Source organism: Lolium rigidum, chromosome 6, assembly GCF_022539505.1.
Source record: "Lolium rigidum isolate FL_2022 chromosome 6, APGP_CSIRO_Lrig_0.1, whole genome shotgun sequence".
NCBI classification, from domain to species: Eukaryota; Viridiplantae; Streptophyta; class Magnoliopsida; order Poales; family Poaceae; genus Lolium; species Lolium rigidum.
The window spans coordinates 361360068-361374131 of NC_061513.1; the positions used below are offsets into that span (position 1 = coordinate 361360068).

At 50.0% G+C, this 14064-nt stretch overlaps 1 pseudogene; it reads right to left on the reverse strand.

Annotated features, from left to right (window-relative positions):
* Positions 1–10477, reverse strand: part of LOC124665035 — a 44606-nt pseudogene extending 34129 nt beyond the window's left edge.
* Positions 10478–14064: the final 3587 nt, after the last annotated feature.

Sequence of the window (14064 nt, forward strand, 5' to 3'; positions counted from 1 at the left end):
AGTTTGGACTATTACCACCACTAGCAATGCTAATGATTCATATGTTGCTGCACCTCCTACTATCCATGATAAAATAATTGGTGTTGGCAATGCTTCTACTCCTAGTGCTAAGCGCGCAAAATTACCTGAAACTGCTAAAACTGCTGAAACTGCTTGTGATAAAACTCGCTGAAATTTTTTCCAACCTTGGGGATGATAATCCCATTGCTTTAGATTGTAATGATTTATATTTTGATGATTGCCATATCTCTGAAGTTATAAAGTTCTTACAAAAACTTGCTAAAAGTCCCAATGCTAGCGCTATAAACTTGGCTTTCACAAAACATATTACAAATGCTCTCATAAAAGCTAGAGAAGAGAAACTAAAACTTGAAACTTCTATTCCTAGAAAGCTAGAGGATGGTTGGGAGCCCATCATTAAAATGAGAGTCAAAGATTTTGATTGTAATGCCTTATGTGATCTTGGTGCAAGTATTTCTGTTATGCCTAAAAAAGTCTATGATATGCTTGACTTGCCACCATTGAAGAATTGTTATTTGGATGTTAATCTCGCTGATAATGCTAAAAAGAAACCTTTGGGGAAAGTTGATAATGTTCATATTATGGTTAACAATAACCTTGTCCCCGTTGATTTTGTTGTCTTGGATATTGAATGCAATGCATCTTGCCCCATTATATTGGGAAGACCTTTTCTTCGAACCGTTGGTGCTACTATTGATATGAAGGAAGGTAATATTAAATATCAATTTCCTCTCAAGAAAGGTATGGAACACTTCCCTAGAAAGAGAATGAAGGTACCTTATGATTCTATCATTAGAACAAATTATGATGTTGATGCTTCATCTTTCGATGTTATTTGAGTTACACTTTCTGCGCCTAGCTGAAAGGCGTTAAAGAAAAGCGCTTATGGGAGACAACCCATGTTTTTACTACAGTACTTTTGTTTTATATTTGTGTCTTGGAAGTTGTTTACTACTGTAGCAACCTCTCCTTATCTTAGTTTTAAGTTTTGTTGTGCCAAGTAAAGTCTTTGATAGAAAAGTAAGTACTAGATTTGGATTACTTGCGCAGTTCCAGATTTCTTTGTCTGTCACGAATCTGGGTCTATCTCCCCGTAGGTAGCTCAGAAAATTACGCCAATTTACGAGCATGATCCTCAGATATGTACGCAACTTTCATTCAATTTGAGCATTTTCTTTTGAGCAAGTCTGGTGGCCTAATAAAATCCATCTTTACGGACTGTTCTGTTTTGACAGATTCTGTCTTTTATTTCGCATTGCCTCTTTTGCTATGTTGGATGAATTTCTTTGATCCACTAATGTCCAGTAGCTTTATGCAATGTCCAGAAGTGTTAAGAATGATTGTGTCACCTCTGAACATGTGAATTTTTATTATACACTAACCCTCTAATGAGTTGTTTCGAGTTTGGTGTGGAGGAAGTTTTCAAGGATCAAGAGAGGAGTATGATGCAATATGATCAAGGAGAGTGAAAGCTCTAAGCTTGGGGATGCCCCGGTGGTTCACCCCTGCATATATTAAGAAGACTCAAGCGTCTAAGCTTGGGGATGCCCAAGGCATCCCCTTCTTCATCGACAACATTATCAGGTTCCTCCCCTGAAACTATATTTTTATTCGGCCACATCTTATGTACTTTGCTTGGAGCGTCGGTTTGTTTTTGTTTTTTGTTTTGTTTGAATAAAATGTATCCTAGCATTCACTTTATGGGAGAGAGACACGCTCCGCTGTTGCATATGGACAAATATGTCCTTAGGCTCTACTCATAGTATTCATGGCGAAGTTCTTCTTCGTTAAATTGTTATATGGTTGGAATTGGAAAATGATACATGTAGTAAATTGCTATAATGTCTTGGATAATTTGATACTTGGCAATTGTTGTGCTCATGTTTAAGCTCTTGCATCATATACTTTGCACCCATTAATGAAGAAATACTTAGAGCTTGCTAATTTGGTTTGCATATTTGGTTTCTCTAGAGTCTAGATAACATCTAGTATTGAGTTTTGAACAACAAGGAAGACGGTATGGAGTCTTATAATGTTTACCATATGTCTTTTATGTGAGTTTTGCTGTACCGTTCATCCTTGTGTTTGTTTCAAATAACCTTGCTAGCCTAAACCTTGTATCGAGAGGGAATACTTCTCATGCATCCAAAATACTTGAGCCAACCACTATGCCATTTGTGTCCACCATACCTACCTACTACATGGTATTTATCCGCCATTCCAAAGTAAATTGCTTGAGTGCTACCTTTAAAATTCCATCATTCACCTTTGCAATATATAGCTCATGGGACAAATAGCTTAAAAACTATTGTGGTATTGAATATGTACTTATGCACTTTATCTCTTATTAAGTTGCTTGTTGAGCGATAACCATGTTTACGGGGACGCCATCAACTATTCCTTTGTTGGATATCATGTGAGTTGCTATGCATGTCCGTCTTGTCCGAAGCAAGAGAGATCTACCACCTTCATGGTTGGAGCATGCATGTTGTTAGAGAAGAACTTTGGGCCGCTAACTAAAGCCATGATTCATGGTGGAAGTTTCAGTTTGGACATATATCCTCAATCTCATATGAGAATAAAAATTGTTGCCACATGCTTATGCATTAAAGAGGAGTCCATTATCTGTTGTCCATGTTGTCCCGGTATGGATGTCTAAGTTGAGAATAATCAAAAGCGAGAAATCCAAAATGCGAGCTTTCTCCTTAGACCTTTGTACAGGCGGCATGGAGGTACCCCATTGTGACACTTGGTCAAAACATGTGCATTGCAAAGATCCGGTAGTCCAAGTTAATTAGGACAAGGTGCGGGCACTATTAGTATACTATGCATGAGACTTGCAACTTGTAAGATATAACTTTCATAACTCATATGCTTTATTACTACCGTTGACAAAATTGTTTCATGTTTTCAAAATAAAAGCTCTAGCACAAATATAGCAATCGATGCTTTCCTCTTTGAAGGACCATTCTCTTTACTTTTATGTTGAGTCAGTTCACCTATTTCTCTCCACCTCAAGAAGCAAACACTTGTGTGAACCGTGCATTGATTCCTACATACTTGCATATTGTACTTGTTATATTACTCTATGTTGACAATTATCCATGAGATATACATGTTACAAGTTGAAAGCAACCGCTGAAACTTAATCTTCCTTTGTGTTGCTTCAATACCTTTACTTTGATTTATTGCTTTATGAGTTAACTCTTATGCAAGACTTATTAATACTTGTCTTGAAGTACTATTCATGAAAAGTATTTGCTATATGATTCACCTGTTTACTCATGTCATCACCATTGTTTTGATCGCTGCATCCACTACATATGTTTACAAATAGTATGATCAAGGTTATGATGGCATATCACTTCAGAAATTATCTTTGTTATCGTTTTACCAGCTCGGGACGAGCGAAACTAAGCTTGGGGATGCTTGATACGTCTCCGACGTATCGATAATTTCTTATGTTCTATGCCATATTATTGATGATACCTACATGTTTTATGCACACTTTATGTCATATTCGTGCATTTTCCGGAACTAACCTATTAACAAGATGCCGAAGTGCCGGTTCTCGTTTTCTGCTGTTTTTGGTTTCAGAAATCCTAGTAACGAAATATTCTCGGAATTGGACGAAACGAAGACCCGGGGCCCTATTTTTCCACGGAGCTTCCGGAAGACCGAAGAACACACGAAGTGGGGCCACGAGGTGGCCAAGCTATAGGGCGGCGCGGCCCAAGCCCCGGCCGCGCCGACCTATAGTGTGGGCCCCTCGTTAGCCCCCGACTCCGCCCTTCCGCCTACTTAAAGCCTCCGTCGCGAAACCCCCGATGCGAAAAACCACGATACGGAAAACCTTGCGAGACGCCGTCGCCGCCGATCCCATCTCGGGGGATTCTGGAGATCTCCTCCGGCACCCTGCCGGAGAGGGATTCATCTCCCGGAGGACTCTACACCGCCATGGTCGCCTCCGGAGTGATGAGTGAGTAGTTCACCCCTGGACTATGGGTCCATAGCAGTAGCTAGATGGTTGTCTTCTCCTCATTGTGCTTCATTGTTGGATCTTGTGAGCTGCCTAACATGATCAAGATCATCTATCCGTAATTCTATATGTTGTGTTTGTCGGGATCCGATGGATAGAGAATACCATGTCATGTTAATTATCAAGTTATTATACATGTGTTGTTTATGATCTTGCATGCTCTCCGTTTCTAGTAGAGGCTCTGGCCAAGTTTTTACTTTTAACTCCAAGAGGGAGTACTTATGCTCGATAGTGGGTTCATGCCCGCATTGACACACGGGACGGTGACGGAAAGTTCTAAGGTTGTGTTGTGCTTGTTGCCACTAGGGATAAAACATTGGCGCTATGTCCGAGGATGTAGTTGTTGATTACATTACGCACCATACTTAATGCAATTGTCTGTTGTTTAGCAACTTAATACCGGAGGGGGTTCGGATGATAACCTGAAGGTGGACTTTTTAGGCATAGATGCAGTTGGATGGCGTTCTATGTACTTTGTCGTAATGCCCAATTAAATCTCACTATACTTATCATGTCATGTATGTGCATTGTTATGCCCTCTCTATTTGTCAATTGCCCGACTGTAATTTGTTCACCCAACATGCTTTTATCTTATGGGAGAGACACCTCTAGTGAGCTGTGGACCCCGGTCCATTCTTTAATACTGAAATACAAATCTGTTGCAATACTTGTTTTTACTTGTTTTCTCTGCAAACAATCATCTTCCACACAATACGGTTAATCCTTTGTTACAGCAAGCCGGTGAGATTGACAACCTCACTTGTTTCGTTGGGGCAAAGTACTTTGGTTGTGTTGTGCAGGTTCCACGTTGGCGCCGGAATCTCCGGTGTTGCGCCGCACTACATCCCGCCGCCATCAACCTTCAACGTGCTTCTTGGCTCCTCCTGGTTCGATAAACCTTGGTTTCTTTCTGAGGGAAAACTTGCTGCTGTGCGCATCATACCTTCCTCTTGGGGTTGCCCAACGAACGTGTGAAATACACGCCATCAGCCGGCAAACTTAAGGAAAGTGCTCCCCTGGCGAGAGCCAACGATGCAAGAGCCGCACTCCACGGGCGGCTTGGGCTTAGGGATTTCCTTGCCCTGGACGGAGTTAATCCGCAGACAAAAGAAGCGGGCAAACGTCTCACGAGTGGGACGAATGCCGATATAGGCCTCCATGAAGGTGGCATAGCAAGAAAGGTAGAAGATGGCGTTGCCGAGAAGATGGTGAGGTTGGAGTTTGTAGAAATCTAAAAACTCCCGGAAAAAAGGGGAGGCAGGAAGGCCGAAGCCACGCTCAAAGTGAGCAAGAAAAACAACATATTCACCGGGCTTGGGGTCCGGTTCGATTTCATCGCCAGGAATCCGGCAAGTGACTCCTTCCGGAATCCTGCGGGACCGGTACAACCAATCAATCTCATATTCGGTGACACTTGAGCCCATCCAGGCTCCGCGGGTGATTGGGGAAGGCTCTGCGCCGGATGATTGGCTGGAGCTACTGGATGCTTCGCCAGAGCTACTCGCTTCAAGGTGGCTACCGGATGCTTGGCTAAAGCTACCGGATTCTAAATGGCCACCGGACTCTTGATGGCTACCGGATCCCTGCTGGTTGCCGGAATCGGTCTCCATCGGATCTGAAGCCGTGGATTCGCCGGGAGATTGTCTACGGCGCTTAACGGGAAAAGAAGAAGAAGGTGCGGAGGAAGATTCCTCGTCAGACATTGGATGGGTAGGCGGAAAAACAGAAATCCCACACTTGGACCCCGCGTGAAGATCTACGAGTAAGAAGAAAACCAAAGAAAAAGAGGAAATAAGAACACCGTAGACCCAAGATCCGAAAAGCAAGCGGATGGCGAGCGAAGTAAGATTGGAACTAACCTTGAGCGTCGCAGTCGCTGAGGAAGACTTTCGCCGGCGAAGGAAGGGACCTGCGGTCGCCGACGAGCGTCGTCGACGGCGAGGCGGAGAAGATCACGAAGAAGTAAGAATGCAGCGCGCTCGAAGAAGGTGCTGCAGAAGATTCCCGCACGACGAGGTCCGGCGGAAGCGCGGCGTAAGTTCGCCGAGCGGCGAAGCTCAAGCGAGCAACGGCGGACGGAGAGCGGCGAAGGCGCAGAGGCGAGGAGCACTATGCGCAAAGGTAGGGGAATGCGGAGAAGAGGAAGAAGAAGGGGCAGTTGTGCTTATAAAGGAGAGAGAAGATGGGCTGGAAACCGCTGGGCCGCGGCGGTTCGCCTCGCGGCCCGCGATGGTTCGCGCCACAGGCCGCCACGTGGCCAAGAGGTACACGCGAAAAAGGGGAGGCCACACGGAGGCGCACACGGGATCCAAAACGGCTAGTGGGATCCGCAGCGGTGCATTAAACGGACGCGCGGGAGTCGAAGCGAAGTGACCCACGACAGCGGCATGTCAGTTACAGTGCACATGTCACTGACAGACGCGGGGCCCGAGATATTCTCGACGTCGCCGAGGAAGTGTTTAATGACTAAGATGCCGGAGGATAAGACACCGGATAATGCCTTAAGGAGAAGAGATAGCGATGATCTGGGCAAAGATGCCGGATCCAAGCCTAAGGCCGGATAGATTAAACCGGTATCCTAAAAAGAAAGAACCTGGCATGGTCTGTTGGATAGGATCCGCCAGACTATACCAGCTTCGGGGACTAATGTTGGGGGGATGACCCCCGGTATGCCAAAGGCATGCCAAACCGGATGGTTTGAGCCATCAAGATACCGGTTTAATGTTCGTGCCGGAACTTAAAGATAAGAACTTAGCTAAGTGAAGCTAAGCCGGTATCCCCAAGGGGGGTATGCCGGAACCAGGTAAGAAGATACCGGGCCACCGGAAGAACGAGCAGGTCAGCAAGACTGGTCAAAGATTCTCTCCAGAGCTAGAAGACAAAGATGAGCTAAGCAAAGTAACTTTAGACGAAGGGCTGACGATAAAGAGAAGGATGACGGTCAAAGAAGCCGGAGGACGTCAGCATCCACGATTAAAGAGAACTCCGGTGTCTTCTATGATTAAAGTAGCTTTGTAAAGTAGTTTGTCTAGTCAAAGATGCCATTAGGGTTTCTTGCCTCGTAAGCCACCCTCTCCCCTATATAAGGAGAGGGGGCAGCCCCTCTTACGGGCGGACGCACGAAGAGAGCTAGGTTTAGAAGAACTTGTACTGAGAAACTTCTAACCTGTCGAGATCTATAAAGAAGATGATCTAGAGCGAGTTCTTCCTTATGTCTTTCTTCTTCAACCTCTAGCCTTGGCTAAGTTCTTGAGGAAACCATCCGGAAGTTCATCCCATCTAATCACAAACCCTCCCCCGAATCCTCTTGCGTTCATTCGGCCCCAACTTAAGCCATCCTATGGCATCTGTCTGTTCACCACGACGACAGTAATCATCATAAGTTGCAGGCATGGTATAATCATAATAAACTTTATCCTCCTTAGTAGGTGGCACCAAAATACCACTATCATTATAATCAACATAAATGGGAGGCAAAGTATCATCAAAGAAAATTTTCTCTTCAAAACTTGGGGGACTAAAAATATGACAACCAGCTTCCCCAAGCTTAGACTTTTCCATAGCATTAAAAATAGGGAAAATTTGCTGCAATACACCTTTATTTTTTGGCATTTGCTCAATCACACCATCCGAATGCGTCTTTGCTAGGTACCATTACAATTTGTGACACCTTTGCCAGAACACACCACCTGACTAAAAACGGAAAGGTTTGCACTTTTACGTGGAATGGCTGGTTTTGAAGACAAAGAGCAAAACTTTCCGTTTTCAGCCAGGTGGTGTGTTCTGGCAAATGTGTCATAAAATTGTAATGGTACCTGGCAAAGACACAATCGAGCGGTGTGTTTCAGCAAATGCCAGAAAATAACAGTGTCCTATAGCAAATTTTCCCTTAAAAATAATAGTGTTCAAAGAATTCATGCTAAAAACATTGGTACAACTATTTTGCAAACAAAGTTCCATGGGTTTTTTAATTCTCGCTTCAAACACATCATGTCCTAATTCAATATAAATTTCATAAAGATCTCTAATTTTTTTGTTATTTTCCATTAAGCCTAACTAGTGAAATAAAAACAAGAAACAAAAAGATATAATTGCAGAATCTAAAGGAAATAGCTTTGGGCACTCACACACCGGCAATAGTGCTAGGAAATAGCTTAGTAGTCGGAGGATGTGAATACCTTTTACCTTACCTCCCCCGAGCAACGGCGCCGAGAAAATAGCTTGATGTCTACGCATGCTTCTATTCACTGTAGACGAGTGTTGGGCCTCCAAGAGCGAGAGGTTCGTAGAACAGACGGCAAGTTTCCCTTAAGTGAATCACCCAAGGTTTATCGAACTCGGGGAGGTAGAGGTCAAAGATATCCCTCTCAAGCAACCCTGCAATTAAGATACAAGAAGTCTCTTGTGTCCCCAACACACCTAATACACTTGTCAGATGTATAGGTGCACTAGTTCGGCGAAGAGATAGTGAAATTCGACAACTGACGGCGCTTCGCTACTTTTTCCGTGTCAGAAGATGCGAAGAAAAATCCTAACGGACACGTTAGGTACCCAATAAAACATGACTGGAATTCGACATCTGGTAAGACCTTAAGCGGCGCATGTCGAATTACACCGGTATCCGAGATCATGTCCAGGGACGTGATCTTGAAGTAGGTTTTGGTGGATTGCCGCAAGAGCAGTTAACTAGTACTTGATCCGTCAGATGAACTAGCCCCAATTACCGTTATCCCTGTACAATATATGATTGATTTATGAAAAGTATGTGTTAACTCAAAGAAGTTGTATGGTAATTGTAAAGTTGGGAGATTTTCCCTGATTCTCCGATTCAAGCAAAATCTCGGGGGTTACTGACATAGGCATCCCCAATGGGCATGCCGAAGATGGTACCCGGGGTTTTACTGAAGGCCCACAACTCGAAGATTATAAAGCCCGGAAGCCCAGTCAGGAGATAGTTTGGGAAGGTAGAATTGTATTAGGAATATTGATTTGTAACTATTACGGGACGGACTCGAATAGTCTCCCGAACTCTGTAGCTTGTGTATCACGAAACCCTCGGCTTCGCCTCCTATATAAGGGGGAGTTGAGGGACAAGGAGAGGATCGATTTCATTGTCAACACAACCATAGTTTTCTAGCAGTCGAGTACTTTTCCGGCTGAAACCCTCGAGATCTACTTGCCCTCTACTTCCAACTAAACCCTAGTCTACAATCCGTAGGCATTGACAAGTTAATACCTTGTCACTGGCCAGTCGGCTCCTGCCTGCGGTGAGCTTGGTGGCCTGTGTGGTGTGGTGTCGTCGCCATGCAGGAGGTGCTTGGGCCAGTGGGTTCGCATGCCGGCGGCAGTGTGGGTCTCCTTCATCTTCGTTCGATAATGTGGGACTGCGGAAGTTTGGGTGCTTCATGAGAAAGTCGATGGCACGGTAGATACGTATGTCGCTATCCTTGATGGTGATATGCCCATAGGGGGTGGGTCGCCAGTCCCACTCGCTGTGAAGACGAAGGCCCAGGTGGACTGCCAGTCGCCCAAGTGACTGGGCCCGAAGGCGATTGGGCCGCGATCCTAAGGAGAAGATCTGTGCGACTGGATTAGAAGATTACTTGCTAGGGGGTTAACGAATCCCGGATTAATAGCAACGAATATGATTTGGAGTTATCGCCATGTAACCCTAGGTCGGGGGTGTCTATATAAACCCCGAGCTTAAACCCTAGAGGACACTTGATTTGAGATCTAATCTCTCTTTGTAAGCTCACGGCGTAGCCGCCGGCTGAGCCCCCCATTGTAATTCTCCACCGAGCAATAAGATCTAGCAGGACGTAGGCCTTTTACTCTCCGGAGGGGCTGAACCTGGGTAAAACCCTTGCGTCTCTTGCACCTCGACCCGTAGATGGCGATGTTCCCTTCCCCTCGCATCAACGAAGTGCTACCCCATGTAGCATCTGCCGTGGCCACATCCACGACGGTGGCGCCCACCGTGGGGCATGGGACATCAAGCCTCCGAGCTACGGCGAGGCCCTACTCGCCGGTGCGGCGGCCGGTTGCTTCCGGCGGGATGATCGCCACCGGCAATTTCTTCCACATCCAGCCGAGCACCTACCGACCCGCCTCGTCGCCTCTCAAGCACGCCTGGATGGTGCCGATCGGCTCCATCAACCTCTTCGTTGGGCTCGCCGGCGTTAGCGACCCCTCTGAGCCTCGCCCCAGTCGCTCGCACGACCCCTTCGCGCCAGGGCAGCTCCTCACTGCTACTCGCCCGGTCACCGGCGAGGTATACGCGGAGGCTGAGGCGGCCCTGGAAGACGATGCCGAGTCGGCGGTCGTGGCACCGACTACCAACTCCAACATTGCCTCGGCAGCCGCCGACTCCGCCGACACTGCTCCAACCGCCGACTCCATCGACACCATCCCAGTCATCGACTCCGTCATCGCCGCGATCGACGCCGACTTCACCGACATCATCGCTATAACGTCGGTTGCAGGATCCACCGCTGCGTCCCCGACTGCTCGCTCCATCGCCACAGCGTCAACCAAAGACTCTATCTCCATGGTCTCCCACCCGAGTGACTTCGAAGGTGGCTTCGAGGACGACTCCATCCTCTCCCTCTTCGGCGGCGACTCCGACTCGGACTCCGTCGAGGCCCCGCGCTACCGCTACCCAACCGCGGTCTTCATGGCAGGGGGTGAAGAAGAGCATCCAGTCGACGCCTTCACCACTCCCCTCCCTGCAACCGCCACCGCAACCGAGATCGAGGCGCACCGGGCGGCCCTCGAGGAGCAAAGGAAAAAGGAGCTCGCCGAAAGGCAGAAATTCCGCCTCGAGCAAGACGAAGTGAGAGCTGTATCCCACTATCGCCGGCAGCGAAACCGCCGGCGCATGGAGCGCGCCCGTGCGAACGACTTTCCCAGCGCACGCCTTAGCTCGACGACCCGGACGGAGAAATCCGGGTCGCCGAGTCCAAAACCCTGACATCCCGGAAGGAAGTCGGGCTGCCGCAGATAGAGCGGCGCACGGAGCACCTCCGCCACCCCCACCACCACCACCCGAAGTTCCTCGGGCAGAAGTCGACGCCAATGGCCTACCACTGCACTCGTCTCCGGCCGACAACGTTGCAGCTGCGCAGGCTGTCCTCGCAAGAATCCCCGAAACGGGAGACGGGGCAATCCTCGTCCGAGCACGCCAAGGCTTTGGTAGCCAAGGCATTGGAGCAGCAACACGCCGCGGCCGACTCGCAAGGGCGACTCTATTCGCGCACATCCGCCGGTCGCGCGGCGTCGTCGAGCGCGGCAAACCGCGCAATCGTCAACGCCAACAATGGCCCGCCCCCAGCACCGCGCGCGGCCCACTCGTCTAACAACCGAGTCGAGCCGCGCCCCGCGCGGGTGATGGTCGCCGCCAACGGGCAGCCAGTCGATGCCCGAACCCACATCGTCAACGATCAAGAATGGCGGGCGCGCAACCGATTGAACGACCGCCACGCCGATGAAGCCCCGCGCCAGAGCGCGTTCACCCGAATCGGCCCCGCTTGCTTCGGACCGATGATCAGAGGCGAGCCGTACCCTGTGGGGTTCAAAGGACCCCGCGACATCGAGAAGTACGACACACACATCGACCCTACCGTCTGGATCGACTCGTACACCATGGCAATGGGGATCCAGGGCCACTCCGAGCTACTCGCAGCACGCTACCTGCCTCTCATGATGGACGGCGTCAATCGCCCCTGGTTCCAACACCCTCACCGTCAACGGCATCGACTCTCGGGAAGAAGCTCGCGCCGCATTCATCCAGCACTTCGCCGGCGCATACACCCGTGCCACAACCATAGAAGACCTGGATCGCTGCGTCCAAGGCCCGCGCGAGTCGACCCGCCGGTGGGTGCAACGGCGGCGAGGATATGTGGACGACCTCCGGCGGCATCGGCACGGACACGGCAATCTATCGCTTTCGACGGCTGTTGCCGGTATGAACCATTAAGCGCCAAGCTCCGTCGCGTCAGCAGGGATAATATCTCAATCTCCGAACTCTTCGACATCGCCACCCGCTACGCCGACGAAGACCCTACAGTCGACTCGGACGACGAGTACGGTCAACGACGCAATCGCCGCCCTGCACACACGGAGTCCGGCGTGGCGACTACCGGTTCGCCGGCCGGTCCAACAACGGCAAGCGTCGCGGAGAGGGAGGACACAACGAGCTGGTCGCCACCACCGACTACGAGCGGCGCGAGCCAAAATCATTCCGGCGCGACACTCGCGCACCTCGGGAGGACCGGCCCCAACCCAAGCGCTTCGACGCCCGCAGCCTCCTAGACGCACCATGCATCTATCACGGCAAGGAGGGCAAGCCCGCCAATCACACGACGGGAAATTGCTACTCCCTGAAGCAGATAGAAAGAGCTCGCCGCGCCAAGGAAAACGACGGCGGCAATCAGCACAAAGACCGCGCCAAAGACCAAGATCAGCACAAGGGAGAAGGCTTCGGTCGCAGCGCCGGCTCGCTCCACACCTTCACCGGGGTCGGCGACCGGCGGGACAGGAAGGTCCTCGCAAGGGCTGTGGCGGTACACGCAGTCATACTTTCTACGTGCCCCGGTGGCTCAAGCCGGTCCGAGCAAAGCATCACCGGAGCCGCGAAGACCACGCCCCCGCATCGAGTACCCGGGCGAGTGGCGCTAGTCGTCGAGCCTAAGGTCGCCGACTACTGGCTACCAAAAACCCTGATGGACGGGGGAAGCTCCATCAACATTATGTACTACGAAACCTTCCGGCGGCTTGGCCTACCAGACTCACGCCTCGAGAACACCAAGGTCACGTTCCACGGCATCGTCCACGGGCGGAAGGCCTTCCCGATCGGCAAAGTGACGCTGCCGGTCACCTTCGGCACGCCCGTGAACTACCGCACCGAGCGGATAACGTTCGAAGTGGTGAACTTCCGCAGCTCCTACCACTTGCGTACTCGGCCGGCGGGCGTTCGCCCGCTTCATGGCGACCCCACACTACGCATACAACATGATGAAGATGCCGGGGCCTCGAGGCGTCATCACCGTCCACGGCGATCCGGAGATGGCGCTGGAATGCGAGGATGACAGCGCCAAGCTCGCCGACGCCGTCATCGCCGACGAACAAGACAACTCCGCCGAGCTCGCCAAGTACCCAGTCGACCGCAACGACCCCGCCATCCTGGAGAAACCAACCGAGCTCGACTCGTCCGCAACAACCTTCAAGGCCGCAGCAGGCACTCGCCAAGTAGATCTTGTAGAAAATGATCCAAGTAGGCAAGTTACCATTGGGACGGGCCTGTCCGCCCAATAGGAAAGCGCGCTCATCAAGTTCCTCCGTGAGAATCGAGATATCTTTGCATGGAAACCGTCGACATGCCGGGTGTCCCGAGAGAACTTGCTGAGCACAAATTACACGTCGATCCCACCGCGCGACCCGTTAGGCGGGCAATGCGCCCTGTGGGAGAAGAACGGCGACGCGCAATCGCCGAAGAAGTAAACCGGCTACTCGCTGCCGGCTGCATCATAGAAATCAAGCACCCAAAATGGCTGGCAAACCCGAGTCCTAGTGCTAAAGAAAAACAAGACGTGGCGAATGTGTATCGACTACACAAGCCTCAACGGTGCGTGTCCCAAGGACCCATTCGTCCTACCGCGAATCGACCAGATTATCGACGCGGTCGCCGGGTCCGAGTCGCTATGCTTCCTTGACGCATACTCCGGGTACAATCAAATAAAGATGGCCAAGGAAGACCAAGAGAAGACGAGCATTCATCACGCCCCTAGGCGCCCTGCGCTACACGTCCATGACCTTCGGCCTCAAGAACGCCGGAGCAACATACCGGCGGTGCATGAACAGGCTGCACGGAAAGCCGGATCGGCCGCAATGTGCATGTCTACATCGACGACGTGGTGGTCAAATCGACTCGCCGAGCCGACCTCGTCGGCGACCTCGCCGAAACATTCGCCAACTTACGGCGGTACAAGATCAAGCTCAACCCTTTG